Here is an 8,225-nt window from a genome sequence, read left to right as displayed (position 1 = left end):
TAGCAGTCCCGTAAAAATCGTCTTAAATATGCCTGGGATGCCTGTGGCACTAGACATGTTAAGGAGTTGGCTCAACATTTCTACGAAATGCACGGGGCAATTTGTTGATAAAAGGTCATGAACCTCCGTAGCTGTCCTTGCAACTAGGAGATCATACGTCTCTTTTGATGATGTTATGGGCACTGTTGTCTGCAAAAGCACAGACTTCATTTTGCTTAAAGTATCAATTCGTATAGAAGAGAAATGCAGACGAGGCTAGATGGGAGTCTCTATGTCTCCAGGCCCGCTCGGGAACAATGCTTGCATACAGCATTTGACCATGGAAGTTACGCTTACGAGATAACTTTTCCCTGGAACAAGGCCACAACATCTGTGATCCGTTCTTAGAATGTAACTCCCATTCGCGAGTTGCATAAAGAAGGGCTCTATCTGCGTTGCAGGTGTGACAAGCTGGTGGCATGAAAAGTTGTTAGAATTACCTTCACAGGCTCCGTGTAAATTAATACCCTGGCACAAAAGTATACCGCTTAGTGAACGTTTACAGTTTTCACCACTAAGAAATACATTTTTGTCGCTGTCACTATAGCATGAATGTGTGTATGGTAATTTCCATGCTGACATAACATATCTTTTACCTAATCGTTCATACTGGCCAGTAGGTATGTATTCAAGGCACTTTTTAAATCGGAAAGTTGTTATCGGAATAGTGATAATTCCGTGTATTATCCATTCAATGACAGGACTTTCTGACATTGTCAATGGTAATCTCTCAAGTTTTTCGATGCTCAGGATTGTATAGTCTGCTCCTTTCTTTGCCAAGCTGATTTGTTTATCAGTAAGGTTAAAAATGGAAAACAATGACGTTGTGTTGATTAAACGCCAAGGCACATAGCCTGAACGAAGATTTTGCAGCGTCCAGCCTAATTGTACAATAGAATGTAATTGCGACTGGCCATGCTGTAACATTAGCAAGTCTCTGTCTATTATATCAAAGGCAGAGGATACAATATTGTCCAACGAATATATTCTGGAGGACAGAGTCATTAACCCATTGTCCACTACAGAAAGTGATTTTTCCAAATGAATACAATCAATTTCTCGTATTTTTTCTGCGGTTTCAATTTGTGTGACTTTCCAAGCCTCGTTGTACGCAGCATAGATGCTGGCCGCTATGAAACACTTTTGACGCTGTTTGCGTGGTCCCATATAAAATCGCGCAAATCAGCACCATCTTTAAGTAAAGACAAGTGTTGCTTAATTTCAGCCAGTGTGGATGATCCTAGCCATTCGAGGCAGAGTTTCCCTACACTGTATGTTGTTACTATCCCTGGATGTTGTCTCTGGGAGTATCTAGGGTCTTGTCTGGTCATTTTTAACCCCTGTGTTTTATTCAGGAATCTATCTTGACAGTTGTTTGTGTCAGTAGGCCAGATTAACCACTTTTTCCAATCAGGATGTGTTCTGTTAAAATGTAAAATTTTAGTTACGTCTATCTCAATATCTGTTGTTGCATTATCAGGTATTGGCTTCGGAATAGACGGTTTGTTTAGGTCTTTGATCTTAGCTAGGCCAAGTCAGGATGTTTGGTGAATTGTGTCATTTAAAAACATCATTTGTTCTGGTATCATGCAGGTTCTGAATAATGCTTCTAGGCCTTGTACCTGCCAATCTTTCGTACCCCAAATGGTTTTTGTTTCAATGTTATGTTTCCAATAATCAAAACCAAATGTCATCATTTTTTCATAAAATGCTTCTGCATATATTAATTTAGTGTTTGTCAGCATTGTTTTCATTCCTGTTTTATCTAACATTTTGTAATAAAACGTTTCTGCATCACTGGTGTTAAACCCTGAGAAGTACTTGAATTTCTCAAAGAATGTTTTAGAACTGCTGGTGTAGCACAATGTTCCCATTGGTTATACTTAAAAACATTTCTAGGCTGTGCAGATTTATGCAAATAATGATCGCCATAATGTGTATAACAGAACAACTGTTCATAGTGCGCTCACACGTGCAATTCGCTGCGCCCCACTGTATCACTCACAAAGAAAATGGACAAAGTTATTAGTGGTTTAACCAAGGGCGTAGCCTTTTTAATCACAAAACACAACTTATTGTGCAATGATAAGTATGATAAGTGACAACCTTCGTCAAAGTAACTCATACATCGTTATGAGCACACCATTAATAAGATCCACCGGATCACACATAATTGTTTGCAAGCAGGATATAGGGCAGATAAACAGTTCATCGATTGTGTTGTGTAGACAACCCATCCGTATCTCGACCTCCTCTACTGAGGAGCATTTCAAAGGTTAATGGCAAGTGCCGGGAGGCCCCTTACCTTATCCATATTAATAACTCCCAGGGCACCGCAGCGCGGTCCATCCCTGGCCCGCCAGGGTTAATGGTAAGTGCCAGCAGGCCCCTTACCTTACCCATATTAATAACTCCCAGGGCACCGCAGCGCGGTCCATCCCTGGCAGAGTTACCTACCACTCGGTAACTCCCCCAAAAGGTTCAATTTTTCAGGCATCCCGGGGTAGGGCCGAAAGGTCCGGGACCACCAGCAGGTCAGCCCCTCCCCTCCTACCAGCCCGGTGCTCACATAATCAAACCCCCTTCCCGGGGGAAAATTCCAGTAAATCAGTCCATATTTGGGGTAGCCCCCATTTCTGCTGCAAGAAATTACGCCACCTTCTGCCTTCTTGTCAGGGTGGGTGGGTGGTTGTGCGAACTGGAGTAAATGGATCCTGGAGCTCGGTGGAGGGAAAAAGAGGCCGATCCCTCGCTTGCGGGGACTTATATGCTGCTGTCCCACTTTGGCGCCCAGCGATGATGTCACGGGGCGACCGCCCCTCCAATGTGTCAACACAGAAGACGGACGCCTCACCACCTCTGTGCTCCTGCCCGTTCCGCGACTAAGGGCGCCTCTCTGCTATGCGCCGGGTGCGCCTTCATAGTGCGCTCACACGTGCAATTCGCTGCGCCCCACTGTATCACTCACAAAGAAAATGGACAAAGTTATTAGTGGTTTAACCAAGGGCGTAGCCTTTTTAATCACAAAACACAACTTATTGTGCAATGATAAGTATGATAAGTGACAACCTTCGTCAAAGTAACTCATACATCGTTATGAGCACACCATTAATAAGATCCACCGGATCACACATAATTGTTTGCAAGCAGGATATAGGGCAGATAAACAGTTCATCGATTGTGTTGTGTAGACAACCCATCCGTATCTCGACCTCCTCTACTGAGGAGCATTTCAAAGGTTAATGGCAAGTGCCGGGAGGCCCCTTACCTTATCCATATTAATAACTCCCAGGGCACCGCAGCGCGGTCCATCCCTGGCCCGCCAGGGTTAATGGTAAGTGCCAGCAGGCCCCTTACCTTACCCATATTAATAACTCCCAGGGCACCGCAGCGCGGTCCATCCCTGGCAGAGTTACCTACCACTCGGTAACTCCCCCAAAAGGTTCAATTTTTCAGGCATCCCGGGGTAGGGCCGAAAGGTCCGGGACCACCAGCAGGTCAGCCCGTCCCCTCCTACCAGCCCGGTGCTCACATAATCAAACCCCCTTCCCGGGGGAAAATTCCAGTAAATCAGTCCATATTTGGGGTAGCCCCCATTTCTGCTGCAAGAAATTACGCCACAGGGCGAGTTGGCCACTGTCAAAACTCACCCTCCCCCGCTACCCCTGCTGTGCCGCTTCAATACCCCTGCGTTTGTCTGTTGCTCGTGAAAGGAGCTGACGATCCTCGTACTGCCAAGGGTGCCTCCTCACAAATGGGCCTTGCTCTATCTCCCGCACCCTATTTTATGGGTGCTTCTGGATATGCCTCTGTCCCCAATTCCTCTATGTGTCCCCTAAACAACTCAGTCATGACTGCATGTGGTATACTGAGGGCCATAGCAACGATGCTGACTGGCACGCTCGGCTTCTAGAAGACTAGGGCTAATATTCACCTTCCGGGCATAACAATGACTGTGGGCCCTAGTGAAGGTCTGCAGGAAGGAAGCCAGATTCTACCGCTACCCTAGTGCCCTTCGGCTAGTACCGATTTTCTTATATAGGACGGTTGTGGCCCGCCTATTAGAGCTCGATACGGGACCCCCCTCCCCCTTGAATGACTTAAGGCACCTTTAATGTACTAAGTCCTTGTCCCCATTCGTGCCTTGGGGACCCCTGCCATGCGACAACCCGGCGTGTCGTACATAGCTGTACTGACATTACGTTTGTCGGGGGAAAACTTCTATTCCGCCCCTTTCTGTATCGCTGCCTACCCATCTTACCCCACTCCAGGCTTGACGGAGCGGCTACTTGCATTTAGCTTGGTCCTAACCATTGTTTACTTGTTGGATTGTTGCTTACCGCCAAAGAATGCGGACCTGTCTGGCATGCCCGCCATACTGCGGGCTGTAGCCCCCTGTACGCTTATTGACATTTCCTGTGCTGAGTATACCCGTGCATCTGTCTTGCACTTGACTGGCTCATATCTTAATGCACGCCGAGCTACGACTGTCTCCTAGCAGCACGCATGGATGTTGCCTAGTTGCCTAGTGTAGACCTTGAGTGGTGGTGTAGTAGCACTACCTCACCTCCCTCCTCATTCTTTAAGCACCGTTGAGTTACTTGCCGCCATGTACATACCTGGTGGCCCAATACTTGACCAAACCTGGTCGCCGCGACCCAATCACGTCGAACCACTGTGCCTGGCCGCCGGCTTAATTGATGTAATTTGTAACACCCCTTCCGCTTGGGTGCTGCAAGTATAGCTGATGGATATTTCGCCGGAACCGGGCCTTCATGCCTGGCCTCCCCATCACCCAAGGCAAATCCCGGATACATGTGAAAACAAGAAGACACAACTGGTTAGCGTTTAAGGTCCTGGAGACAAGGAAAGCAATGTGGTCCTTCAACACTGACATGATCGGTCATTGTGGATGTTTCACCAGCACTGATGGACCAAAACCTAAGGTATCTGCACTGTGTGATTCAACCCCAATGATCAGGGGACTAGCCGTTCACACACCAGGGTTTGGCCAGATGATATGACTGATCACAGATCACTCTTTTGGCCACTAGAACTCGCAGTGCTTATAACACGGCAAATACTGAACTACGTTTAGCATAGACATAGCACGGTCTGGCGGTGGATCCAGGAAGCTGTAAACGAGAGGAGGCATTCTGCAACAAAATATCTTCGCTCTCTCGTCAAATTCTGAGAACAGAGATAAATGACCTGTACCCCTTTTACAAGGCCGGCAGCCCATGCACGAGGCGTTTGCTCTGCCGACATGCTGAGTAATGATTCATTTTGTATTCGGGAAAAAACAACATAGCTTGCATTGTGGGATAACTTAGAGTCTGCGCGCAGTGATGGAGTTAGCAACCACGCAGCTTGCACAACCCTTCTTAGGTTTGAATGAATGTTCCCCACACTGGCCAAACAGTCCAGTATCAGCATTAGACCGGGACCCCGGATTGCCTAAGAGGAGTTCGTTTGAAATGGGAATGCTCAGAAGCATTCACAACAGAGTCAAAATTACCAGTGGCAATGTCTAAGGATGCCTAGCCCTCAATAATTCTGTGTCCACCCAGAAATGTGGAAAGAAATGGCCAATAAAGGCTGCAGCTCATAAAAAACCATGTTGTCTGCATTAAAATATGTTACTTGCATGGTGCTCCTATGCTGCTGCTGAGAGCCTTTCAGCGCTACCATAACGGGAGACTTGTAGACCTTTCCTCAAATGCAGGGTATCCGAGTGCTTAGCATACCACCAGTTACGTTACTTCCGGACACATAGTCATTTTGTTAGGCACAGGGATATTTAGTGATTTGCCCCGAATCACAGGAAGTTTAGGACATTAGTGAGACTCGCACCGGGTTTCCCAGGTTTAGCGCTCTAGCCGTTAGGCCAGCTCCATATTACTATGTCTGCTTGCGAATGTGTATTGAAATGGCCAATAGAGGCTGTGGCTCATGGAACACAGTGTTATGTACATCAACACAGTAGACGTATGGTTTAGAGCGTGACGCTGCCCACTTTCAGGGCAATGTATGCATGGGGCGAATTTCAGAGCGCTGTGCTGCAGTAACCTTGCGAGCAGGGAAGTAATTCTATGTGAATGAGCGGCTCGCAGCCTTGACTAAATCAGAACGAATTAAGTTAAATTAACTGCCAATTTCCGGTTCCTCCGGTGACCAAAAACACGAAGGAAACCTCTCACCCCGCAACAGGATAAATTCTTCCAACACTTGATTTAAGATCGACGATGATACATATGGCCCTTAGAGAAGGATTGGCTATTATACTTTATTGGATGATACATATGGCCCTTAGAGAAGGATTGGCTAGTATACTTTATTATTGTTCACTCTGAAAAAACATTCTGAAACCCTTTGGTCGTGGTGTAGTTTTGTAGAAACAAATAAAATAATAATAAGAGCTGACTCGGTGTCATGAGCGCGATTGGATTTATTTCCCCCGGGGGCCCTGCCACATGAACCACCGCTGTCCTCTACATAAGCCATTAATCTTAGGGGATAATGCGCAAAAATGTGATTATTGTCTTGCCAGCCATGAGGCTGGTACAGTAAACTCCAAGCCCTGGCTTATACCTGTTCATAATTTACTCCGGGCAAGCTACGGGCCTGCGTGGTTCAAACTACGCATTGCTGTAGTCACGATTTTCCTACACGGTTCTGTGATGCATTCTATCCGAAACCTGAGTTTAAGATTCACGATTCTGAGAGGCCTCAAGGGTGTTCCCCAAACTTTTTTTGGCAGCACCATTTATTAGGAAGGACCACTCGTTATGCTCTATCCTCTGTGGGAAAGGACGCTCTCCCCTCGTTGCACCGTTCACATCTCCCCGGAGGGCATGTGCTCAGACGAATTTTTGTCCCACAGCTCCCTCTACTGGTCGGGAGCACTCATCCTTAACTCGGTCCTGCCCGAACAATTAACTACCTTTACACAAGACCTTTCCTCTTCTAGCCCGTTGATGTACTTGTGCATACAGCGGAAGTTACACCACCATGGTTACAAGGATTTCACCTATCTAAAGGAGCATGAAATCAGGATTTTATCTAGGCAGACCGCCGACCAAACCGTGTTATTATTACGGGGACTATGCTCCATTGATTTACTGAAATATATGCCGCCTTCGTAAAATGAATTACAGTTGTTGTGGTCACCATTTATCACAAACATGGGAAAAAAAAAAAAATAGATCGTGCAGTAATTCCCCAAAGAAAAAACGCACAAAGGAATTAGACCTTGCATCATGCGCTAACACCTCACTTGCCGCTTCCTTGGCAATTTTTAAAAACAGAATATTCCAATACAATGTCTGTAATCCCTCTTACCCCGCTTTGATGACGCGAACCAGCTTCTTGTCCTGCCTCCTTGCGGATACCCCTCGCGCCTTGCCGCCTCTCGGGAAGATACGTGACGAAGATAACTGGCTGCTGGTCCGGCCTCCGAGGGAATGGACAACAAGCAATCTGGCCGCCATGACGCTCTTCGGGTCGCTTTCCTCACGCTTCTTACCGGCTGATGTCCTCCGGATGCGTCGGTCCACTTCTTGGACTTGTGTCCTCACGGTGCTCACGAGGTGGTCCCGACATGTAACAAAAAGAAGTAGGAATTATCCTTGGCAGCCTGCTCTTCACTGAAACAACACGATTTTGCTTCGAAAGCTACAATACATTCTTTTTCGTGGCTACGCTATTGGTCGTCCCCCCCACTGTGCCCCGCCATCTACCGGGCTCACCTTTTGTGCCCACGCACACATCTTCGAAACTTGTGCGAACTGGAGTAAATGGATCCTGGAGCTCGGTGGAGGGAAAAAGAGGCCGATCCCTCGCTTGCGGGGACTTATATGCTGCTGTCCCCCTTTGGCGCCCAGCGATGATGTCACGGGGTGACCGCCCCTCCAATGTGTCAACACAGAAGACGGACGCCTCACCACCTCTGTGCTCCTGCCCGTTCCGCGACTAAGGGCGCCTCTCTGCTATGCGCCGGGTGCGCCTTCATAACTAGACGAACCTTGTAAATAATCATGTTCTGTGAATCTAGCTGACATTACTAAATCAGACATCATGTCATTAATACTGTTAAAGGCCCAATCATCAGAGAATGTACTAGGTTTTACAAAGTCACTTAAGGAAACCTTCAGTTGATGAGGATACTTCAGGATCTCGACCGGACC

The 8,225-nt window shown here is 47.0% G+C and overlaps 1 long non-coding RNA gene across 1 annotated transcript; it reads right to left on the bottom strand.

Moving 5' to 3' along the window:
• Positions 1–2,308: 2,308 nt before the first annotated feature.
• On the bottom strand, positions 2,309–8,021 carry LOC147697758 (uncharacterized). The gene is made up of 3 exons (XR_015299303.1): positions 7,381–8,021; positions 4,659–4,818; positions 2,309–2,994 (listed from the first exon to the last, which is right to left on the bottom strand). It is a non-coding gene; the product is annotated as an uncharacterized LOC147697758 (long non-coding RNA).
• Between the last annotated feature and the right edge of the window lie 204 nt (positions 8,022–8,225).

This window comes from Lissotriton vulgaris, chromosome 8, assembly GCF_964263255.1.
Source record: "Lissotriton vulgaris chromosome 8, aLisVul1.2, whole genome shotgun sequence".
NCBI lineage: Eukaryota > Metazoa > Chordata > Amphibia > Caudata > Salamandridae > Lissotriton > Lissotriton vulgaris.
This window is presented reverse-complemented; position numbering and strand designations above follow the sequence as displayed.